Source organism: Copadichromis virginalis, linkage group LG7, assembly GCF_057382275.1.
Source record: "Copadichromis virginalis isolate Kocher_CV1m ecotype Utaka linkage group LG7, C_Virginalis_male_GT1.1, whole genome shotgun sequence".
Lineage (NCBI taxonomy): Eukaryota > Metazoa > Chordata > Actinopteri > Cichliformes > Cichlidae > Copadichromis > Copadichromis virginalis.
In genome coordinates, this window is record NC_140624.1 from 63,239,229 (window position 1) to 63,263,804 (window position 24,576).

Genomic DNA, 24,576 nt, shown 5'->3' on the forward strand with positions numbered 1-24,576 from the left:
AATGACATCTATGGTGTTACAGGTCAATTTCGACAGATAGATATTTACATCAAGAAAAGACAAAAAAAGGTTTTTTTTCAGCAGTAGACCTTTAATATATAGGACATATAGGGTACACTGACCATAGAAGCAGTGGAAGACTGAATGGCTATAACATAAAAAGAAAGGCAAGTGGTGCAAACCTGTCTCCTAAAACTCAAAAAAAGAAACCACGAAAGGAAGTAAGCCTGCTTCCCAAAAATGTCATGCTGTCCCTTTTAAGCAGAAGGCTACGCATACTCAGAGCTCCTGGTTGGATATGGTTGCTGAATTTGTTCAGAACCTTTGAGCTTCAAGATAGAAAAGGCAAATGACAGAATTCTTGGAAGGAAGAAAACTGTTTCCTCCCCTCACAAAATCTATATTTAACGCCTGCTACCCACAGTCGCAGTCAGAAAAGGCATTGAAAATGTTGTTCATTTTTGCTCCACAGCAAATGATGAATTATGATCCAGAAAGAGATTTGATATGGTTGTCTGGGATTAAAGTGACATTTTGGAGTTTCAGTCTGAGTGAGTTACACCCACACAAACGCACCCTGACACTTTGCCCTGTCAAAGTCACTCCGAGCAGACTGGCAAAATCAAGTGTGTTTGCAACCAAGCCTTTAAAAAGTTAATATTCCCATTCCTATTTGCCTCAAAGCTAATAACCCATGTCACCGCTCTGCTCCCTTATCTATGTGCCTTTGATACGGGAATCCCACTGAAGAAGGTCTTTTGATGCAATCGGCAAACCTAGCCTATGTGTTATAATCCATTCTGCTGATAACTGCGCCTGTCATGCTGTCGAGTCGATGTGTTTGTCTCCACTCGAATAGCTTGGAAAGAGCTGGCTAAGTATTTTGTGATTGAGAGTATGTATGTTATTGCTGTTTGTTTTTTATTAATCCATGATATACTCCCATGTGGGCTGTAAGGTTCAATGCATCAGCTCTTCTCTGTTCTGTTGCCCCTCAAAGGACTGATTGATTGATTTATTCATGTCATGTGGTGCAGAGACTTACAGACCAGCAAACCCTTGTCTGAGCTTTTGAGAGATTTAGTCTCCAAAAAGTTAAGAATGTATTTAAAGGCTGAGAGAGACGCGCTAAGCCTTCAGCCTGGTCTAAGCAGAACTGAGCTTCCTGCAAGATGATGACTGCCCATGCAGGACAGTTGTTTTTGTTGAGCAGAATCACAAAGAAGTCTTAACAAAAGTCTAAAAAAAATGAAAATGTGTGAAATGCTGCTGCTTGCTGCAGCGTTTTCATTCTAAAAACATTTCTGGGTGGTTCAACTTAGAAAGACAGAAAGTACAGTTTGAAAGGATTATTTTGGAAGCTTTATGGGTTTAAATTTTTTATTTAGCTTCATATATATTTAAATTAATTTCCCACCCTCGAGGCAATCATTGCTTTCCATTATTTTCTGTGTACAACACAAATCAGCTTCCAGAGCCTTGAGATTTAGTTGTAATAGCTAATCCAATCACTGTATTTTTCAAAATTTTTACAGTTACAATGACACATTGTAACTAGATGGTAATGCAGTTGAGGAGAGGGATGGTTTTACCAAAAGTCAATAGCCTCTTGTCTTAGATAAACGAATGTACTTACCAAAAATCAGGCAGAGCTAAACTCCTGTTGGCTGATTCCTTTGTTTTCAGTTTCGTGCCAGATGCAAACCCAAGGGCTGCGTTTTTCTTTTAAATTCATTGTAAATGCAGGTTGCCAAACAGTTTTTATTGGATTCAACTGATGGCTTTGTGACAATGTACATGTAATTTTGATGTCACTGGGTCATTTAGGTATAGTTCTCAAGACAGGCCTCGATGCAGCTCCACTTATAAAAACCAGCTGTTGATATTTTTAGAGCCACTGTTAATTTTCTTAATGTATACCCTGCAAAGTCTTACAGTACCTACTGTAGAAATGCACAAAGAAAACCTTATGGAGACACACTTAGCTTGACACAACTGTTGCTGTAAAATATAAAAGAAAATGAATTGAAAGGACCCAGAATTTTAGAGCCATGCCACTGGGGTTTATTTTAAAACCTGCTTGTGGTAAGACATCTGTGATTGGATACTGAATCGTCCTATCATGTTGCTGCTCAAAACCAATCTGCTGTTCTAAAATTTATACTCAATTTAGATGTTTTGATGTACAGCTCCTCACTAGAACCCCCTCATATAAAATAAGCTATACTAGACACTTGAGACAGAGATTCAGCTTTTTCTAATCCTCTCCAGTTAGTTCGCATTTACAGTTCTATACTGTCAAAGATCTTAGTGGTGCTCCTAGTTTGCAGTTTTTTTAGCAGCTTAGAAGTGCAATGAATGAAACGAATGAAGAAAAAAAAAATGAATTGCTGCTGTTGTTTTATATTTCTGAAAAACAACAGAGAAATAAAGAAGACATCACATGTATTGCTTTCTTTTCATTTCATTATTTATTACTAAATGCTCTCCATGTTGACATCTGGGTCATGGCCACTCAAAGTTCAAGCTTGAAGCATTTGTCTCTTCTTCTCTGGCTCTTCAGCTCTGCTCCCTGTCCCCCTCACGACTGATGTGCCTGGTGCAAACATACATGTACGTTTTCAGGGTGCGGGGTGATGTGGTGTGGTTTTTGTAATCAAGAGCAGGAAATACATTAGAACATGAATAAATATTAGAAAGAAGAAGCCTTGGTTCCCGGGTATGATAGGAGAACTCATAGTCCTGCAGATGTTCAGGGATTCTATGGATCCTGCTAGGACGGGGACTTAGTGCATCATCCCGATCTCTGGATGTAGCCATGTCATGTAGGTGCAGCACATCTGGTTCGAGGGACTACTTTGACCAGAATGGTGTACGTCAGTTCAGTGCTGGGTTGTGCTATGACAGTTATCTTGGTCAGAAGGAGAGGCTGACATCCAGGGAGTAGATTGTATGAGGTGGAGTTTATTTACATGCAGATGGATGGTACAAGGACGTATGGCATAGTGTAGGAGGATGTGTCATGTTGGCCATGTTGCATGGTTTCTGCGATCAAGAACATGAAATACATTAGAACTTGAATAAGGATTAAAGGGTAATACAGCTGCCCACGAATTCCACCACAACAAATATGCTAAGGAAATGGATCGATCTAATACCGCTCCTTAGGAGCGTTCACATTTAGTTAAGCACTATTCAAATAGGCCACAAGCTGTAACTTCAACACAAGGGATGAACTATTTATATTGAGGCAGGTGGTCAGGAGTCAACCCATCTAGTTAGCCACTACATAATACACCCATATTACGGCATTCAAAGTCACATGAATTGGTAAAAGGAACAAATAAAGCTGGAACAAGGCCAGAAACTATCAAATTACTGGGCCACACAGCTTTTGCTAATTAGCATATATGCCAAAGATAGTTAGAACCAATATGCACAAAAGTAGTAGGGTGAAGCATTGAACTCATGTTTATTCATAACAAACACAGAATGGGCTAGTTGCTTTGGTTCCCAGCAGCTCTATCCTACATCCTCAGCCCAGAAACTAAGTCAGGCTGTCCAGGTCAGGAGCTAATCCCATGACTGCACTAAGGCATCTGGGTAATGTAGTCCACCCTAACACAGACCTTTCTACAATTGGTTCAAATGACAAGGAGATGGTGTCTTTGCATCAAGTTCAACAGATTTATATAGCAAACGTTACTTACATAATTTCCTACTATGTTTATAATTTAACAGGAAACGGGACACAACCCTTTTCTCTTTTTCCTTGTCTTCATAACTTTGCTCATAACTGCTTTGATTCTTTGCTTATACCAAGGCTGCTGTGCGAATAGCGTTACCTTAAGCCAGTTTGCATTTGTTTCTTGTCCTTGTTCAGCTGGGTGTACGTGATTTAAGTGTCTGATCAGGTTTTTTCAACAAAGGCTTTGATGTTTTAGTTTGTGTCTTCGGTTACAGTTTCCGTACTATCCACATCTTAGTGAATGACTGTGAGTGTGCATGCAACTATTTGTGGTGCTGTGCATGCATGAAACAGACCAGGTTGTAATGGAACATGAGAGACTAATGGGGCATTTCTGGTCTCTGGACATTTTTTAACATAGCTGGTAACATGAAAACACAGATATGTATAGACTGGGCTAAAACATGCACGCACACTAGAGTGAACAGCATAACTTGCAAAAACAACTAAGAACATGGGAAGTCATTAATGGTCATGATTGTCTAAAGCAGTCAAAGTGTATCAAGATTTTTAGTCCGAGGAGAGTTGGAGCTGTCTCTTTTCTTTGGCATCACTCTCTTACATCCCTCTCTTTCCCTTCCTTTCCCCTCCAGCCCTCCCTACTGCTAAATGGAGGCAGGCAGGAGTGTGAGGAGAGTTTCAATGACTTGATGTCTGCAAGTGCACTCTCATTCCAATGTTTCTGCTTAGTTGAGTAGCTAACAAACATGTAGTCTTTAGCACGCACACACAGATTTGTATTGCTGTTGCATACTTGTTAGAAACTTCATTGACTGTATTCATTCCCATTCCCCCTGTGACATTTCCATTTAATCCTATCCTAATCTAAGCTTCTAAACCCAAATCTTACTCTGCAGCAGCCCTGAAAAGAAGTAAAAATTTTCTGACTGGAATATTTTCTTCTTCCTCCTTTCTTTTTGAGGACATTTAATCCTTGTGGGGATTAAATAGGAAGACGTGTAGAGTTCCAAAACTGTGGCAGCAAAGAACACACTACTTTAAAATGTTTTGACTTTTCAGCATGTTCATTTTACTGCAGCTACTTCATTTTTCACATACTGTAGCACTCCACCTCCACCTCATTGACTAGATTATTTATCAAGGGATTCTCGGCACTAGTGCTTCTAATGCCCATGCTATGAAAAACATATTTATAAAATGTAATCGCTGATGTGAAATGTGAGGCTCAGCCATCATAGAAGTCCTTGATAGTCTTCTCTTTCTCATTGATGTCCACCTGTGAGCTGTGACACAGTGCGCTATGTACAAACTGCCATGAACTTTTAAAAACGCCAAGACTGCATCATAGCAGAAACCACAAGAAGCAAAAATCTGGCTATCTGGGTTTTCAAGATTAAAGATTAATTTATGTTTCTTCTACAGCACACTGGTTTCTCTTTTTCTAGAAATTCTGGATGACTGTCACATGATGATCTGTCAGGTCCAGCATCACTTGTGACCTTGTCTGCCAAAAAAGGTCATCTCTGTAACACCAAAGAGGCACTTGTCTCTATTCAGTTTTAGTCCGTTCTTTTTAACTCTCCGTTAAAGTTTCTTCAGCCTTTCATCGTGTTGTTGTCTTGTATTTCCTCAGACGATGAGGTCATCTATGTAGACTCTGGTGCCTTCCAGCCCTTCTATTAATATAACCACACTACGGACGAACAAGTGACTGTTTTTATGCATTGTCGTTAGCAACAACGACGGTAAAACCATCCCGTGGCTCTGCTGGCCGCTGTTTGTTTTCCACATAAACCTTTCACAATAAAGCTGAAGATCCTGTTGAGATTTTTCAAAATAAACGGAATCACGTGAAAGAGTATGCAGAGTGTTTACGGACGAGAAGCAAAAAAAGAGCCGACAGGCGCTAAAAAATAAACCTTGGAACAGGCTTTTCCCCACAACACGCCCTGTAATAAATACTCGTTTCAACTTATGTAACTCTCAACTCCAGGTACACGACGCCCAGCTGAAAACAATTCACGCAAGTTGAGTTACCCGAGATTCACAGAATTTAGAGAAAATGTACAATTTTTGTGATTTATATTGTTGTCGGGATGATAAATGTCTTATATCAGGATATGAGATTTTGTTCATATCCAACAGCATGCAGCACAGGCACGGCATCATCCTTGAGCTGGATTTTGTAGGTGTAAGGCAATGTTCCATGTCCTTTGAAGAGTGAAGGAAATTTATTGATAATGTCTGAACTTCTTTCATACTGTTGGTGTTCCAGTGTTTTGCCTTGTTTGACAACTTTCGTGTTGTCAGTATTACTCTGATAGATCCTCTTTACTAGTCCTAGGTCCTCAGATGTTTAATCTTCTAAAATTTACTTTGTCCATTAGGCACAATGGTGAACAAAACGTTATGCTGTTTGCCTTATGAAGCCAATTTAAGTCTGCATCCACCTTTTGTTTGTATTCGCTGGTTATTGTAAGCCCTCAGAGATGGGACTTTTTCGATAAATCTTTTAGGCTTCTCAGTCAGTGCCTTGAAATCCTTCTCAGTGATCAAGTTAGCTTTGGCCCCTGTGTCAATTTTAAATGTTACAGTTGTCCCATTTACTAGCAGTGGAGCAGTCCATTTATCATCTGTGACTGAACTAACAATTTGACCAGTGTTAATTCTTGAAGACTGTGCACTGACATCTTTGCCATGTGACACCATCTTAATGAATAAAGGTTTCACTTAGTTTATTGCTGTCATCTGTATCTTCCTGCACAGTGTGTACTTCTTGTCCTTTCTTCTTGGAGAGACACATTTTTGCATAATGGTTTTGTCCTTACATTTTTTCCATATGTCTTGGTCTGTGTTTCTCACCACATCTTTTGCAAGTGAACATTTCTTTATCATACGTTTTGTTTTTGTTGTCATTGTTTTTGAATTTACTCCATGGCTTTCTTTTAATTAACACAGCATTCACTGTCTCATTTTCTTAATGCGCTGGTCGTTGAGCAGGCCCTGTAAAAGTCAGTACAGGTTGTCATGCTAGCTCACTGGCTTGACTTTCCAACGTCATTTCTGTTTCCCTAAACAGTTTCTCCCAGAGTTTTTTCTCATTAGTTCCAAACACTATTTGATCTCTTATCATGGAGTCTCTGAGATCACCAAAATTACAAGACTGAGCTTTAATCTTGAGGTCTGTGAGAAAAGTATCAAATGACTTGCCTTGGTGCTGTAAGTATGAGTGAAATACATATCTCTCGTATGTTTCATTTTTCTTTGGCAGACAGTGCTTGTCAAATTTCTTCATGACTTCATCAAACTTGTCTTTGCCCTCGAGGTGGGCAAACACAAAAGTATTGAAGACCTCTATTGCTTCTGCGCCGGCAGTGGCACAGTGGCATGGCTATTTTTCTTTTATCTGGTTGTCGATCCACTCCGACAGCCCCAATATACAGCTTGAACTGCTGTTTGAAAATCCTACGTTTCCAGTCAGTTTCAACTGACTTGGTGGTTTTATTGCATCCATCTTGTTGTGTTGTTTTTTACTCTTGACCCCACTCTTGGTGCCATGTAATGTTTTTATTCATCTAAGAATAAAACATCAAGAATTGTTCCTTGTGCTAGCTTCAGCTAGCTGTTTATTTCTAGACCTCCCTGTCTTTTTCTCTTGCCGTATCCATTCCTGGGTGCCCCCTGTGGGTAGCTTCTTTAAATGCAACTATCATTACACCCTCTTAGACTGCGAATTCCCATCAGTAATGGGGGACATTCAAAAATTGATGTGTACCATAAACCAATGCATACGAATCAATATTTAAGGCTTGACTCTCATCATCCTTTGTAACACAAACTTAGTGTCATCAGGACGCTGCAACACAGATTGAACTCTGTCCAGACAGACTCAGCGGCCAGGGAAGCAGAAGAACATCATATCAAGAAGGCCCCGAGTAAATGTGGTTATCCCAGCTGGACATTTGCCAAAGCTGGGAAGACACCTAAAGAATGCTCCAGGCGATCCAGGAGAGAAGGATAATTGCTGCGTGATGCCTTATGTATCACGAGCATCAAAATAGCTGACGCTTCTCTAAACAGCGTGTCACTGTGATTTTCAAACCCCAAAACATGCTGCACCAAAAAATTGTCCACCCCAAGAATCCAGTCCCCCCAGAACAAACAGAGTGACATAGTGTACGCTGTTAAGGGCCAGGAGGATTGCCATGATTTATACATCGGAGAAACCAAACAACCTCTGGCTAAGCGGATGGCACAACACAGAAGAGCTAACTCATCAGGGCAGGACCCCGCAGTCTATGGACACTTTCAGGCCAGTTGCCACTCCTTCAATAATGACAATGTAAACATCCTATACAGGGAGGATCACTGGTTTGTGCTTGGAGTCAAGGAGGCCATTTATGTGAAAAGGAAGAGACCATGTCTGAATCGGGGAGGAGGCCTAAGGGTACATCTTTCACCATCTTACAATGCTGTGCATGCAGGCATTCCCCAACTCTGTGAGTGGTACTCATGGCCATTGATCAGTTGTCATTGATCAATGGTCTTTGATCAGTGGCTGTTGATCAATGGTCATGACAGTTTGCATATTAACGATAAAGAAACTGACCTCACAGCCCAATGTTTATCGTCAATGGTGTTAGTGTCAGTCATTATGCAAATGTACTTGTAACACAGTATACTTAATCACTACAGAATGTAGAGAAAGTTAGGGTCTTTTCAGTTCTAGCTTGTGAGGTACTGTAATTTACTAACTAGTACCACATAATCTTACAAAGACATACAAAAGATGAACTTCAAGCAGTCGTTTTCACACACTCAGCTATATTAACAGACAATGTTTTTATTTTTAAGTGGTTGCACTTTAAAAATAAAAATATTTGTTAAATTTAATTTTGTATTTTTTCTTACAGGCTGTTGACATGGTCCTTGATGTCATTCAGCTGTTATTATGATGTTCTTGTAGCTTCAGTCACAGTGAAGCTATAAAAAGCACTAAATATGCCAGCACTCCTGGCATATTTAGTGTAAAAGACTTTGTCAGCATCAACTCTAATGATGTGTAAGTACTAGTTTTGGGGTTATTACTCAGGAAAAATAATGTATTTCACATTACTCATGAATTTCCTTAAAAGTAATTTTGAATGTAATTTAATTACTTGCTGGAGAAAGTAAGTTTTTCATGGTTTTACATAGGATGTGGCATATACTGGGCATACGCTAGCTGGAGTGACTAGCGCAAAATTTATGTTAGGTTGTCCATGGTGCTCTGCCTGTTCATAATTTCTTTGCACCTGCTCTACATATACTAGATTAACTGCTTCCTGCCGTTTCAAAACATGTATCTCTCATCCTTAAAGAAGAATTATTTGGCACTATACCTGTTAGTGAAGAATGTGTTGTTTTCACAACACTGCTTTCATAAAGTTGTCATAAAGTTTCGGATACAAACAGAATTAACTGTTTTTTTCCATGTTTTCGTCAACGGTGTTGTTTACCTTAGCACAGCTGTAGGTTTTGTTCCTATTGGTCATGCCGAAATATGTTACAGCACACCGCAGTCAAAGTTCCACCTGCAATATGCACGAGGACAGTATGCCAGTGCGCTTGCACTGCGCTTTTGACAGTACAATGAGAAACATTCTTTTCTACTGCAAGCAATAGAAAAAAATGGGTTTATAGTGCAGCGCAGCATCTGCCGCATTCTGTCTGAAATGGCCTTTACACTAGGCTACTCTTTACATTGCTTTCTCTGTACTCCCTAAAATGATCTGAAACACAATGCCCCAAACACTATGAAAAATGCCTATCCAAATGAAGACACACATATGATCTTTTAGTTTTTATAAATGAACACAAAACTAACAGCACAAAGCAAAGATGAAAACCAGGTCAAAGAGACTTTAAAGCGATCATCACAGTGAGTCTACTGTAGAAACATGAACCAGTAGAAACACAGACTGTAGCCTGACTGTTGATCAGTTTGTTAGGTGTTGAAGACCAGGCTCTGGGCTGCTGGGCTAGGGTTGGCATGCACTCAGTTTTATCGTCATTCTCAAGTCTTCAATAGCTTTCTTTCTTTGCAGACTTTTTGCAAAGAGATGAAGTTCTGTTAGCAGTATAATGCTGCTGTTATTGTCCTAGAGGCATTTTCCACTTTACCATTGCACTCTTGACACTTTGTGCAATAAAAATAAAAGTTACGTCCATCTCTGTAGCGCTCCATCATTTAACCCCTTCTCCACACAAACTGAAATTGCACAGAAAAAAAAGTTTTTTTGAAATTGAAATTAAATTTTTTTTTTCATTATATTCACTTGATGTGTACATAACTGAAGAACCTTTGTAATGCACGTATCAGCATAATTTTATCTTATAACACTTTTATATTATAACACTACGGAAAATTGAATGTGATTACACCTCCAGGATTACCTGGAAATATCCTTAGTTTGATTTATGCACTTGACACACACCGTGTACTTAGAAAACATATTTTTTGTCTGATATTATAACTCGACCTGCATTTTTTTTTTTTGTCCCGTTTGGATCTTTAGCCATCAGAATTGTTGTCATGAGGCCAAGAAAGATGCCAAGCGGATTTATTTTACCAAGTGGATCATCATGGCCTTGCCATATTGGTCCATTTGATTGACCTTTATTATAATTATGTATTTATTTTATTTTATTTTTGATTGCTACAAACGGGACAGACATTACTGGGGGATAGGACAGGAAGAAAGAATGAAAGAAAGAGAGGGAGAGAAAGAAAAACAGAGGGGAGAAGAGACGGTGAGAAAGGGGGGAAGAAAGAAAGAAAAACAAACAAAACACCTGGATCACCTGTATGGAGGAAAAAAACCAGAAGAGAAAACAAACAAAAAAGAGCAACATAATAAAAGCAGCACCATCACAATAAACTAGCTAGCAGTAGATAACAGTAGATACTAAATATTAAACGCTATTGTGCAGCACGCAAGATAGACAGCTCACAATGTGCTTTGAGGCAGCAGCCAAGAAAGGTGTAGTCCGCGTCTGTGAACACCCGTGTGTACACCTGTGTGCATACCTGTGTGGATCAGCATGCTTGTATTCCAAAGGTTTCTCCATGTAACGATCTGCTAGGGAGTGTAGGGAGCCATAGCCCCGTCCACCAGGGCATGACATATAGACACAGACGAACAGGCGCACGCGGACACAAACGTGCATTCCCACCCCCATATACACAACCAAATACTTGGCACTCACCCAACGTGTAGACAGACACAAATAGACACTTCAAACACAGTCGCACTCCCCAAACATACTCTATATCCCAGGTCCAGGTACCCCCGCCCCCAGAGGGGCAAGCTGCACCTAGACCCTGGAGATGTAACCCTTCTCTCTGGGGTGGAGGCAAGCGGACCACCTCCTTATCTGCAGTAGCAGGGAGGCCCCGCATCCCAGACCCCAATCTGACGACCAGCACCTCCTCCCAGCCCCCCAGCCCTGACGGCTAACAGAACCGAGGTGAGTGAAGACCCCAAACATCCCTCCGCCCGCTCATATGTAGTGTTGCTGTGTGCTGTTCTAAAGTGCATTTAAAACTCAGGAGAGCATGGTTCCTGCTTCCTATCAGAGAGCGCATGGCTCCTCCCGAAAACCCCCAGTGTCTATATGCATTTAAAATTGAGGGTAGGGCACCAGCGCCAGAGGTGGGTTGGAATACACCGACCATCCTCTGGATGCTGTAAAACGTGCCCACCCCCAAGGCCCTATATGTATGTGTTATGTGAGAGTGTGAGTAATGTGGATGTCTAGGTTGCAGAATAAAATTGAGGCACAGGCGGCCAGAAAGGGACAGAGGGGGAGTGCCTCCCCTGCACCCTGGTGACATACCTGCACCCCAAGCCCTGCGTGTGTGGGTGGTTGTGGTAGAGCGGGAATAGGGAGGCAGCTGAGGATGGGGAGGGAAGAAAGGGAAGGGCAAGCGGCCCCTCCCTGGGGCCAGCTCCCCCGCTGACCCCCAGTAGGCACCCCCACACTCTGGAACCCACCAGGGCAAGGGGGCCCCGCAGCAGCAGCACTGCCCAGCCCCACAGAGTCCGGGGCAGCCCACCCGACTCCACCCCAGAGAAAACTGCACCCACCACATCATCCAATCATCTCCCAAACTACACAAGACAATAGACACCCAGGTTGAGTTCATTCTCTACCTCTCCTATATCTCTCCCCCACATGCAGAGTGAGCTCCTGTAGAGAGGAGACCACCTGCATACATATAGGATCTTGGGGGTGGGCACGCTACACGGACTCCAAAAGACCATCAGGGTGTACACCTCACCTCTGGCGTTGTTGCCCACCTCTCAATTTTAAATACACGTAGACACTGAGGGGTATCAGGAGGGGCTGTGCTGCTGCTGCTCTCTGGCAGGTAGCTCCACGCCCTCCTGGGTTTTAAATGCACCTTAGAACACACATGCATAAACACTACATATGAGTGGGCGGAGGGAGGTTTTGGAGTCTTCTCTCACCCCCGTTCTCTGCGGCCTGCTGGAGCGGGGGGCCAGGAGGAGGAGTTGGCCGTCCGACTGGGGTCTGGAGTGTGGGGCCTCCCTGCTGCTGCGGAGTCGGGGCGGTCTGCTTCTCCCCACCGCAGGGAAAAGGGTAACACCTTCGGTCACTCTGGCGCAGCTGGCTGCCGGCGGAGCTCTGGCTTCTGCTCCGCGGCTGCTGAGTGAGCCCTCATCTGGGACTCTCCTCAGCTCTTTCTGGGACAGTGGCGCGGCTGCCCCTCTGTTGGTCTTCCTTGGTCTCTTGTATTCTGGGGGCCTCTGGATGTCTGGAGTTTTGATCTCTTCCATACCTGCTTCATGCCCTGGTGGACGGGACTGTGGCTCCCCCACACCCTCTAGCAGATCATTACATGAAGGAACCTTTTAAAAACAAGCGCGTCCATGCTCACAAGTGTACACACGGGTGCTCACACACACAAACTACACCCTTTTTGGCTCCTACCTCAAAGCACACTGTGCGCTGTCGATCTTACGTGCTGCACAATAATGTTTAATATTTATTATTTACTGTTATATTCCCATAGATCATTGTGATGTTGTGTATTGTATTGCTCTCGTTTTCTTCTGCTTGCTTTCTTTTTTCTTTCTCAACAGGTGATCCAGGTGATTGATATATGTATTTTTTTTTTGTCTGCTTATTTAGTTGGTTTTTGTTTTTTTGCCCTTTATCTCCATCCCTCTTCTCCGCTGTTTTTCCCCCTCTTCCTTTCTCCCTTTTCTTTTCCTCATTCAAGTCTGTCCCCGTATCTAGCAAGTGAAAAAAAAAAAAAATAAATAAATAAACAATAAAAGGTGACTCAAATGGACCATTACGGCAAGGCTGGGATGGTCAATTTGGTAAAGTAAATCCGTTGGGCATCTTTCTTCGCCTTTAGACAACAATTCTGATGGCAAAAGAGCCAAACGGGACAGGCAAAAAAAAAAAAAAGAAGCTAAACAGAGAAAAATGACTGTGTCATATACATGATGAATAAACTTATATGAAGCTGAGACCTCTCTGCATTAAATCATACTTGTTATTAATCCGTGGCTCTCTTCCACAGCATGTCTTTTGTGTTGCCTTCATTCTCTCACCTCTGCTGGAGGTTTCTTCCTGTTAAAAGGGAGTTTTTCTTTCCCACTCTCACCAAAGTGCTGCTCATTAGGGGGTCATATGATTGTTGGGTTTTTCTCTGTATGTGTTATTGTAGGGTCTACCTTACAATATAAAGTGCCTTGAGGTAACTGTTGTTGTGATTTGGCACTGTGTAAATAAAACTGAATTGAATATGGTGAACATATTGATCAACATTGGCAACATTAACCAAAAAAACATTTTTATTTATTTACAGTGGCTTTGTGCTTACTAGATAAATCTAAAGAATAAATTGAAACTGTAAAGCTTGAGGCTGTAGAACAAAATATTACAGAGCTAGAGAGAGAGCCTGTTTCAGATAAAGGTCGATCTGAATCTAGTATTTTTCATGTAAATATATACTGATAAAGCCATAGAATACACCTAGGATGTGCATGACCTGTTCTAATATTGTTCTAAACATTTAAAAAAAATCCCGTACCCTGAGAGAACCCACCCAAACATGGGGAGAACATGCAAACTCCACAAAGAAAGATCCTGGCCTGCTGGTGGAATTGAACTCAGGACCTTCTTGCTGTGAGGCAACAGTGGGAACCGTGTTGCCTCTCAGTTAAAAATTAACAACATTACATTTAAAACAGAAAGTACTCACTGTAACACTGAGCTAAACACTCCCATCTTCAGTCTAGACAGGAAAGCACAAACTGTCACGGGCTGAAAGCAGGGACTCAAGCGCAGAGCAGGTTGATGTCTCAAAACACAATTTATTTACACACCCGTGCAATAATATATACAGTGACGGGAAATTCAGGGTTCCAGGGGATTAGGGGAAGGCTCTCTCTCTCTCACGCTCGCTCACGTCCTCACACACGTTCGTACCGCGGGGAGGTCACAGGTCCGGGAAGATAAGCTGGAACAGGGAAAGGGAGATATCACTCACAAATCACGAAGGCATAAAGGTGTAAGACCACGGGAGCTGGAAAGGTAGACTAATGTCAGTAGCGCAATCATCCCGCGATGAGAGGATCTGTGACCCAGCCTCAAATAGAAGACGGATGATCAGCTGATCGCCAACAGCTGTGAGAGCCAAGGGCGGGAGCCAGCTGTGAGCTCCGCCCAGGCAGAGAGATAGGGGGAGAAAGAGAAAAAAAAACACAAGTGTAGCCTTGTGAGGCCGGCTGGGCAGGCACGGGGACCATGACAGTACCCCCCCCTCAACGGGAGCCTCCCGGCGACCCACCAGGCTTACCTGGATGCCTGCGATGGAAGTCCCGAAGCATATTCCTGTCCAGAATAGCCGCCCGAGGCACCCAGGAACGTTCCTCTAGCCCGTAGCCCTCCCAATCCACCAGGTACTGAAAACCCCTGCCGCGGCGCCGGGAGTCCATGATGCGGGAGATGTCATAGACCAGCTGACCACCCACAAGCCGGGGGGGCGGCGGGGGCCTGGCAGGAGGACACAGCGGGCTGGAGAGCACCGGCTTGACCTGGGACACATGGAAAACATTGTGAATCCGCATGGTACGAGGCAGCTTGAGGCGAACGGACACAGGGTTGACAATGGAGTCTATGGGAAAGGGGCCAATGAACTGAGGTGACAGCTTCTTAGACTCCGTCCGCAACGGCACAAAACGGGTAGACAGCCATACCTGTTGACCGATGGAGTATTCAGGGGCCGGTGTCCGGTGACGGTCAGCGAGGGCTTTGTTGCGCTCCTTAGTGCGGAGTAGAGCGGCCCGAGTAGCACGCCAGGCCCGGCGGCACCCGCGGAGGTGAGCCTGAACAGAGGGGACAGAGTGCGCACCTTCGACAGCTGGGAGCAGGGGTGGTTGGTAGCCCAGGGATGCCTCAAAGGGTGACCTGCCCGTGGCGGCGGAGGAGTGGCTGTTGTGGGCGTACTCGATCCATGGCAGCTGTTCACTCCAGGTCGATTGATTGTGGGAGGCAACACACCGGAGGGCAGCTTCCAACTCCTGGTTAGCCCGTTCGGACTGTCCGTTGCTCTGTGGGTGGAAACCAGAAGAGAGGCTGACCTTGGCCCCCAATGCGGTGCAAAACTCCTTCCATACTCGGGAAGTGAACTGTGGTCCCCTGTCCGAGACAATGTCCTCGGGGATCCCGTGGAGCCTGAACACATGTGAGGCGAGGAGCCGAGCCGTCTCCAGAGCCGTAGGGAGTTTAGGAAGGGCGACAAAGTGTGCAGCCTTAGAGAAACGGTCGATGATAGTTAGTATGGCGGTGTAACCTGCAGAAGGAGGCAGTCCAGCGCGATGTGTGACCATGGTCGAGCCGGCGTAGGGAGAGGTAGAAGATGGCCCGACGGAGGTTGGTTTGACCGCTTGTTCTGGGCGCAGGCGGGGCAGGCGGTCACAAACTCCCTGGCGTCCCTCGCCATGGTGGGCCACCAGAAGTAGCGTCGAAGGAAGGACAGGGTACGGAAGACCCCGGGGTGGCATGAGAAACGGGCAGTGTGAGCCCACTGGAGTACCTGGGAGCGGACCGCCGAGGGGACGAAGAGGCGGCCCGTTGGGCCGGTCCCAGGATCCGGTTCAGTCTCTTGTGCCTCCTGAATGAGGGATTCAATCTCCCAGGAAACTGCTCCAACCACCCAGGCCGCCGGCAGAACTGGTTCGGGTACCGACTCCTCCTCCGTGGTGGAAAACTGCCGGGACAGGGCATCCGGTTTCACGTTGCGAGATCCGGGCCTGTAGGTGATGGTGAAATCAAAGCGAGCGAAGAACAATGCCCACCTGGCTTGCCGAGAACTGAGGCGTCTGGCCGAACGGATGTACTCCAGGTTCTTGTGATCCGTCCAAACAATGAATGGGTGAGCAGCCCCCTCCAGCCAATGTCTCCATTCCTCCAAGGCGAGTTTTATGGCCAAGAGTTCCCGATCCCCGACGTTGTAATTGCTTTCTGCGGGTGAGAGACGGCGAGAGAAGAAAGCACATGGGTGAAGCTTACCGTCCTCCTGTTGTGAGAGAACCGCCCCCACCCCGGAGTCAGAAGCGTCGACCTCCACCACGAACTGCCTTGTGAGGTCCGGCTGCCGGAGGATGGGCGCTGAGGAAAACCTCTCCTTGAGCTGGACGAAGGCTCGCTGAGCGGCAGGGTCCCACAGAAAAGGAACCTTCGGAGAGGTGAGTCTAGTGAGAGGGAGAGAGATCTTACTGAAATCGCGAATGAATCTCCTGTAGAAATTAGCGAATCCCAGAAAACGTTGCAGTTGGCGGCGATTAGGAGGGACTGGCCATTCAACCACCGCACGCACCTTCCCAGGGTCGGTACGTAGATTTCCGTTCTCAACTATATAGCCCAGGAAAGCCACCGCAGGCGCGTGGAACACACACTTCTCCCCCTTCACAAACAGCCGGTTCTCCAAGAGGCGTTGCAGGACCTGTCTCACATGCACCTGATGCTCCGCGAGTGACTTAGAAAAAATGAGAATATCATCCAAGTACACAAAGACACAGCGATTAACAAAGTCACGAAGCACCTCGTTCACCATGGTCTGAAAAACAGCGGGAGCGTTGGTGAGGCCGAAGGGCATAACAAGGTACTCAAAGTGCCCCTGGTGAGTATTGAAGGCCGTCTTCCACTCATCCCCCTCCCGGATGCGAACCAGGTGGTAGGCGTTGCGCAGGTCCAGCTTAGTAAAAACAGTCATGCCCTGGAGCAGCTCAAAAGCAGAGGAAAGCAGCGGCAAAGGATACTTGTTCTTGACAGTGATCAGGTTAAGGCCGCGAAAGTCGATACACGGGCGCAACGAACCGTCCTTCTTGTCCACGAAGAAGAACCCAGCCGCAACCGGGGAGGAGGAGGGACGGATCAAGCCCGTAGCGAGCGACTCAGAGATGTAACGCTCCATAGCGACCCGCTCCGGCTGGGAGAGGCTGTACAGGCGGCTAGACGGCAACGGAGCCCCCGGAAGGAGATCGATAGCGCAGTCATACGGGCGGTGGGGGGGAAGGGACCGCGCCCGATCCTTGCAGAACACGCCACGCAAGTCATGATAGACCCGCGGAACCGCCGAAAGATCTGGGGGGTCGGACGGCGAACCAGAGGGCAGAAGCGGAATGGGCGCCGTGGCCGCCCGAAGGCAGGACATGTGACAATTAACACTCCAACCCAGGACGTCACCCTTCTCCCAGTCAATGTGCGGGTTATGGAGCACAAGCCAGGGGTGACCGAGAACCAGCGGAGTGAGTGGAGCCGTGAATGCAAAAAAACAAATCCTCTCCGTGTGATTGCCCGAGAGAGACAACGAAAGGAATTCCGAGACATGAGTGATATCGGGCAGGCAGTGACCAGAGAGCGCGTGCACGCGGAGAGGGCGTGACAAGGGCTCCAAAGCGATGTTCAGCTTGGCGGCGAGCGAGGTGTCAATAAAGTTCTGCTCAGCCCCAGAGTCAATGAGTACTGAAAGCGAGTGAAAAACAGATTGTACTTGAAGTTTGGCCGGTAAGAGAAGTCTGGGGAGAGGGTTTTTACTAGACAGATCGCCCACCAGCACCCTCTCAATCACTGGCGAGCGCGCCCTTTTGCCAGCGTCGGGCACGAGGAGACAGAGTGACCCTTACGGCCACAATAGACGCACTCACCGGCGGCCAGACGGCGCTGGCGCTCTGCAGGCGTTAGCCGCGAGTGTCCAAGCTGCATGGGCTCCTCCTCATCACCGGCGTCAGAGTCGCGCGGCCCGCGGCCGGCTGGAGAGGCCCCGTGATAATCCAGTGATTCCTGTCCCGTCCGTGTGTGCGCGCTCCGGTGTGCACGTACTCTGTCATCCAGCCGAACGCACAGGGTCATAAGCGCGTCTAGGGAAGAAGGCAGTTCACGAAGCATCAGTTCTTTCTTTATGTCTTCGTTAACATTAGAAAGCAAAGTACTTTTTAAAGCCTCCTCCCCCCACTCTGTCTGTTCAGCTAAGGTGAAGAAGTCAATAGAGAAATCAGCCAAACTCCGCTTGCCTTGTTTGAGCGCGAGCAGGCGCTGGCCGGCTGTGAGCGTGGTGGATTTTCTATCGAAGACGCCTTTGAACTTATCCAAAAAGTCAGAATACGTTATGTCAGGGTTGGCGTGGAGCACAGCTTGAGCCCAAATCAGAGCCCGATCCTGGAGTAGTTGAACTATATATGCAATCTTAGCACCATCGTTAGCAAAAGCTTGCGGTTGCTGACGAAACTGAAGGGCACATTGAGTGAGGAAGCCAGCACATTTATCAATTTCTCCGGAGAAAGCTTTCGGTGTGGGTAGAAATCTGTTAGCTTGGGAAAGTGAAGAAGCAGGAGGTGTGGCACTTACTGCTGAGGCCGAGGCTTCCTGGAGAGGAGCGGCGGCAGGTGGAACTGCCGGCAGGGGTGTTCGTTGGGCCACAGCCTGCGTGAGAGCAGCGAGCTCGCCACGGAGATGAACAAACATCTGTTCGTGTCGCTCCAGCATTGCGGCCAGGGTGGCGAGAGTGGGAGTGGAGGCCGCCGAGTCTGCTGAGTCCATTTCCTGGCGGGATGATTCTGTCACGGGCTGAAAGCAGGGACTCAAGCGCAGAGCAGGTTGATGTCTCAAAACACAATTTATTTACACACCCGTGCAATAATATATACAGTGACGGGAAATTCAGGGTTCCAGGGGATTAGGGGAAGGCTCTCTCTCTCTCACGCTCGCTCACGTCCTCACACACGTTCGTACCGCGGGGAGGTCACAGGTCCGGGAAGATAAGCTGGAACAGGGAAAGGGAGATATCACTCACAAATCACGAAGGCATAAAGGTGTAAGACCACGGGAGCTGGAAAGGTAGACTAATGTCAGTAGCGCAATCATCCCGCGATGAGAGGATCTGTGACCCAGCCTCAAATAGAAGACGGATGATCAGCTGATCGCCAACAGCTGTGAGAGCCAAGGGCGGGAGCCAGCTGTGAGCTCCGCCCAGGCAGAGAGATAGGGGGAGAAAGAGAAAAAAAAACACAAGTGTAGCCTTGTGAGGCCGGCTGGGCAGGCACGGGGACCATGACACAAACATTTGTTGTTGTGATGGCCATAATGGATCAGGCTACTCAAAGACTCAAAATCAATAAAACTGTCTCTTGAAATAGATGCAGCTATCCTGATCACTCTGAGCTATAGTCAGTGTTCTCATTTTCAACTAAACCTTTGTCAAGGACCAGCAAGAGGTCCTTTTCATCTGATCATTGTGATCGAGAGGTCACCCAGGTATCACTGTACCCTGGCGAGCTCCCAAAACAACTTATGCTACAGCTATAGCCTTTGAAACATCAAAGCTTTCCCAGACAAAAGGCACACGCATGCTGCCTCATGACCTTTCATGCTATTGCACATGTGACCTTTCACAGCAGATACATTCGAGCCAGTTAATCAGTTGTAAGGAAAAATGATTGCTAACCACCAGGTTAAGAGTCAGTTTACCACTTTTGCTGCAAGTAACAACAGTATAGGTGGTGTTAGGTAGGGTTAGGTAGTTAATTATTAATATTAACAATAAAATTACTAATATCAATATCCATGAAACTTTAAGTTTACTAATATAACAGATCTGAGCTTTTATTTGATGGACATCCTAGCTCTTATCTCCTGCATAATAGTCAAAGGAGCTTGCAAAGAAAAGCTGAAGAAGAACTGAAGAAGCTTCTCGGATGAGAGGTGAAATGTCTTCAAGCAACTTAAAGAAGTCCAGACGCTTTTCTTTGCAAGCTCCTTTGACTACGATGACCTGCATGACTGAGAACCTTCACAGACTCCTTCATAATACATTGGACATAATGCTAATATGAAAAAACACATTTAACTCTAAGAGAATGACTAGGATACTGTTATTTATGAGTGTACTTGTCATGGTCCTTCTGTCCTCCTGTGCATCTCTGTCATTTCTCTTTTCCTTTCTTCATTTTGGTTTTCTCTCTCTCTCCCTCTCATCATGAATGTGTGGTGTGTTTGTGTCTAACCATGCCTTATTTTGCAGGGGAGGGATCCTTCTGGGATCTCTGCCGTCCTCCAGCGTACACCTAACGCAATCAAGCCCACTTGTTTGTCATCGGCTAATCAGCTGGCTTCTACTTATACTGACAGCAAACCTTCAGTTTTCGCCTGAGCGTAAAACAATCCTCAGATGAAGAGATGAATTGATGTTTTTCTGGTGCTGTAACACCAGCTGGAAAACAAGCTGATCGTCAAGGGTGAAAAATGTGAGTTTCACATTGACTCAGTTTCCTACCTAGGCTACATTGTAGAGAAGGGGTTGATCAGAGCTGACCCAGTGAAGATCAAGGTGGCAGAAAAGGCCCTTTCTCCTTTCGAGGATCTCATCATTTCTGCACCCATCCTCATCCAGCTCGTTACCACCCAACAGTTAATCATGGAAGTAGACGCTTCTGATTTCGCGGTTTGAAGACATCTTATTCCTCTGCAAAGAAGGCAAAATGCACCCTTGTGCCTTTTCTCTTATTACGTAATACAACTATGATGTGGTGAGCAGAAGTGCTGGCAGTCAAGATGGACTTAGAGGAGTGATGCTGCTGGCTTGAGCTGAGTGGATCCATTAATTAATTTGGACTGACCACAAAAACCTTGCATACCTGAAGCGGCCAAGTGACTGAATTCAAGACGAGCCAGGTGGGCCCTCTTCTTTGCTTGTTTGAATTTTGTAAACACTTACCAACCTGGCTCCTGGAATGTCAAACCAGATGCCTTATCCTGACAATTTTCAACTGCTGACACTACTGTGGAGGAGATTACCATTCTGCCACCGTCCTGCATCATTGGTTCTGTCCTGAGAAATCGAGTCATTGGTCCGAAATGCCCAGCGGGACGAAACCTACCCAGGTAACAGTCCTGAGTCATCCACTTGAGACATACGGTGGTTATGAACAAAATTATGCTCAGACTTCAGTTGCAAACATCCTAATAAGCCCAGTGAGCGCCAGGAGGCTCCTTCTTGGATCTGTCCTCCTCCAGCGCACACGTGAAACAATCAAGCCAACCTTTTCATGATCTGTTAATCATCTGACTTCTATTTATAGTGAGAGCAAACCTTCAGTCTTCAACTGAGCATTGAACAAACTGTGGTAGTGAAACTTCTTCTGATCTGTAAGTCTGCTTCCCTGTTGTTTCTCTGATTACTTGCCTGTCTTCTAGTCTGCACAGAAGCCCCAGCATGTATCTCTGGAGGAGAGGAAATTGTGTGCAAGAGATTTATGGAGAAGAGACTGTTCCTGCGCCAAGAGTGATCAGACACATTGGATTTTCACGATCAGACAAACTTGCTTTGTTGACCTTTGTGTAAATAGAGATTGTGGATCTTCCCTTGATCACTGTAAACATACTCACTGAATCTGATCTTCTAAGTCTTGCGTTCAAGTCTGGCCTGCACATTGGTTATGACAATACTAATCCCTCTTTTAATTTAAAAGAAAACTAGAAACCCTTCAGTGTTGGGTAAACTATTCTAATGATGTGATGAGCACACTCATGCCATTCATTTGATTATGTTTATATTATTTGCACAGAGAGCTAAAGAAATTGACTTGGATTCATCAACCATAAGAACATAAAAGGTGATGGCGGGTCAGTTGGTGTTTTGAATGCACAGTCATAGGTGCGGCCAGGTATAATATTGATTCCAAAGTATTTTAGCACAATTTACTTTATTTCTTGAGAGGACACCACCCACTCTGATTTCATTAGTGGTAAATATTGGTAAACTAGGAGATATTAGTAAAGCCAGAATCAAATACCAGCTATTGTCTTTAACTAACTTGTGAATGTGTGAAGAGCAGAGATTCTGGCAGGAACTTTGCCATCCCAGCCATGGCGGCAATCCCACCTTACTAGGTTTAAAGTGTTTAATCTGCTGAGTGGTTATTTTCTTGCCCCAGCAATGTCCTCTAACCTTTTCTGCTCAGTGTTCAGAGGGTAATGCACTGCTGCTCAGTTGCTGTTACTATTTGTTGTTGCTTTTCTAAAGATAGTATTGATACTGCAGTTCCAGCAGTTTTGGTGGAAAGCAAGCAGGGTAATTATTTCCTGCATTTTGACTGAAGGTGCTGATCACTGAAATGTGCTGCTCTAGTTGCTTGGAGTGGGATAAAAATTTGCAAACGCATTTGATAACGATTTAAATGAAATGTAAAGGTCTTAAAATAAGACCTTATTTCGATTAAATCAGTGAGTTTTAGTCTGTGCAGTGAGTAAGAAGTCTCTTGGCTGACAATCTCTTCAGACAGCTCAAGACAGCCCCATCAAATAATAGCTGTCAAATAGTAAATGTCACAGCACATTTCCCTCAAACAAACCTCAAAAAATGCTACAAGTCTGCCAGCCATCATCATGTTTACTGGGTAACAACAGTAACACAACCTGTGCTTTAATGGTCAGGTCTGGTTTTTGTTATTTGCCCAGTGACCGAATGAAATGAATTAAGTTGCAGAGTAGCTATGGAAGCTGTCGGCACATTACCTGAGAATATGACAGGAAATTAATTATATTATATCTTCAGCAGACTTTGAGTTTTAAACCAAACTCAAGGATACATGTTGAGCTTCTCATGATTCTGTTTAGGAGCGTTTCCATTTGCTCTGTCTGTAAAGGACAGTGTTGGGAAGGTTACTCTTAAAGTGTATCCCACTACAGATTACAGAATACATGCCCCAAAATGTATTTTGTAACGTATTCCGTTACGTTAGTCAATGAGAGTAACGTATTCTGAATACTTTGGATTACTTATATTATCATACTTTTTATAACTACATGAATGTACTATTGCTGTGTGATTTATTACTTTTACTGAAGGTTATTCGCCATACCAATACCAACTAGATTTTTAAATCTTAATATAAAATGAGTAACAGTAGGGTGGACATTAGGTAAGGCTGCACTTTTAGCAGCGATCTTGTATACAAAACTATTCCGCGGGTATATGAAACAGGTCTGCGGCTCAGAACCGTAAAGACATAACCGTAAAGTGACCTCTGGCTAAAACATCAGGTTCTGTGTCGGGCTTGTAGCAGAAAACTAGCTTTACTTTGTTCTCTGGGTCAACTTTGCTAGCTAGAGACAGAGAGAGGTGAGAGACAGAGAGAGGCATTGAAAGGCTGCTCCAACTGAACTTATTGTTTCGGAGGAAAACACAAACACAGTGTACAGTCGAGTCTTAATAGCTTACTTACAACTGGGCTTGTCAGGCACTCTTTTTGGTTGCAGAGGTTATTATTATATTTACATGCTTCCAGCTCCCGTTTCTTCTCGGTGACAACTCGTACTTTGTGACTCCCTCCTTTTTTCTCCCTCCCTCGCTTACAGACACATAACGGGAATGGCAGTCCATTCTCCCTGCAGCACGGACTACACTGCCCATGAGGCTACATTCTTTAGGGCTATGCCTGTAACACTCTGCCTATTGCCTTCATATCAATAAATTTTTTTGAATAATTTTTAAAAAATATTTCTTCACGTCATTAAGTAGAGGTGACATGGGCCGCGAGATTGAGACACATACATTAGAGCCTCTTAATGCGTGTTTTGTTTGGGTTTCCACCAAAAATAGAGAGAGCATAGCCTAATGGAACAGGAAAATACCACTGTGTAATCCATTCATTTCAACAAAGTAACTGTATTCTGAATACCACCTTTTTAAACGGTAACCGTAACGGAATACAGTTACTCATATTTTGTATTTTAAATACGTAACGGCGGTACATGTATTTCGTTATTCCCCAACACTGGTAAAGGAACATGTCTTTCTCATTAGAAATCATTGCTTACATAGTTCAAAGTCAGATGATGCCACTCTTCCCAGAAAGAGGGTAACTGGAATGAGTAGAACAACAAAATAAAGGTTTGAAGCATTCACTGGAGGACAGTTAAGGACAAAGCAACAGTCATCCATGGCCCAAACACTTCCTAGAAAAGTCTATCCACACTATAAAGCTAACTTAACAACACATGGTGTTCAGGTAACAAATTGCTTTACTGATATTTTACCACAATTCTGTTTTCTGCTTTTATTTTCTTTTAATCATATCATAAATGTGATTTAGAAACACACTCTCACAGACCATTATAGTGCATTTCCATTGTGATTGTATGGCAGCTCTTATTTTGCCATGCAGCCCAGTCACACCAAAAAGATCTGTTGTTAGGCTTGTTTCCTTTATTTGTCTCAGTGTGGTATTTAATCTGTTTTTCATCTCAAGCTGTGAAGACAAGTCAGACAGAAGGTACACAGTCTC

The 24,576-nt window shown here is 44.7% G+C and overlaps 1 protein-coding gene across 3 annotated transcripts in view; it reads left to right on the forward strand.

Annotated features, from left to right (window-relative positions):
• sez6l (seizure related 6 homolog (mouse)-like) overlaps window positions 1-24,576 on the forward strand; it is a 106,260-nt gene that overhangs the window by 13,019 nt on the left and 68,665 nt on the right. The window lies entirely within an intron of this gene.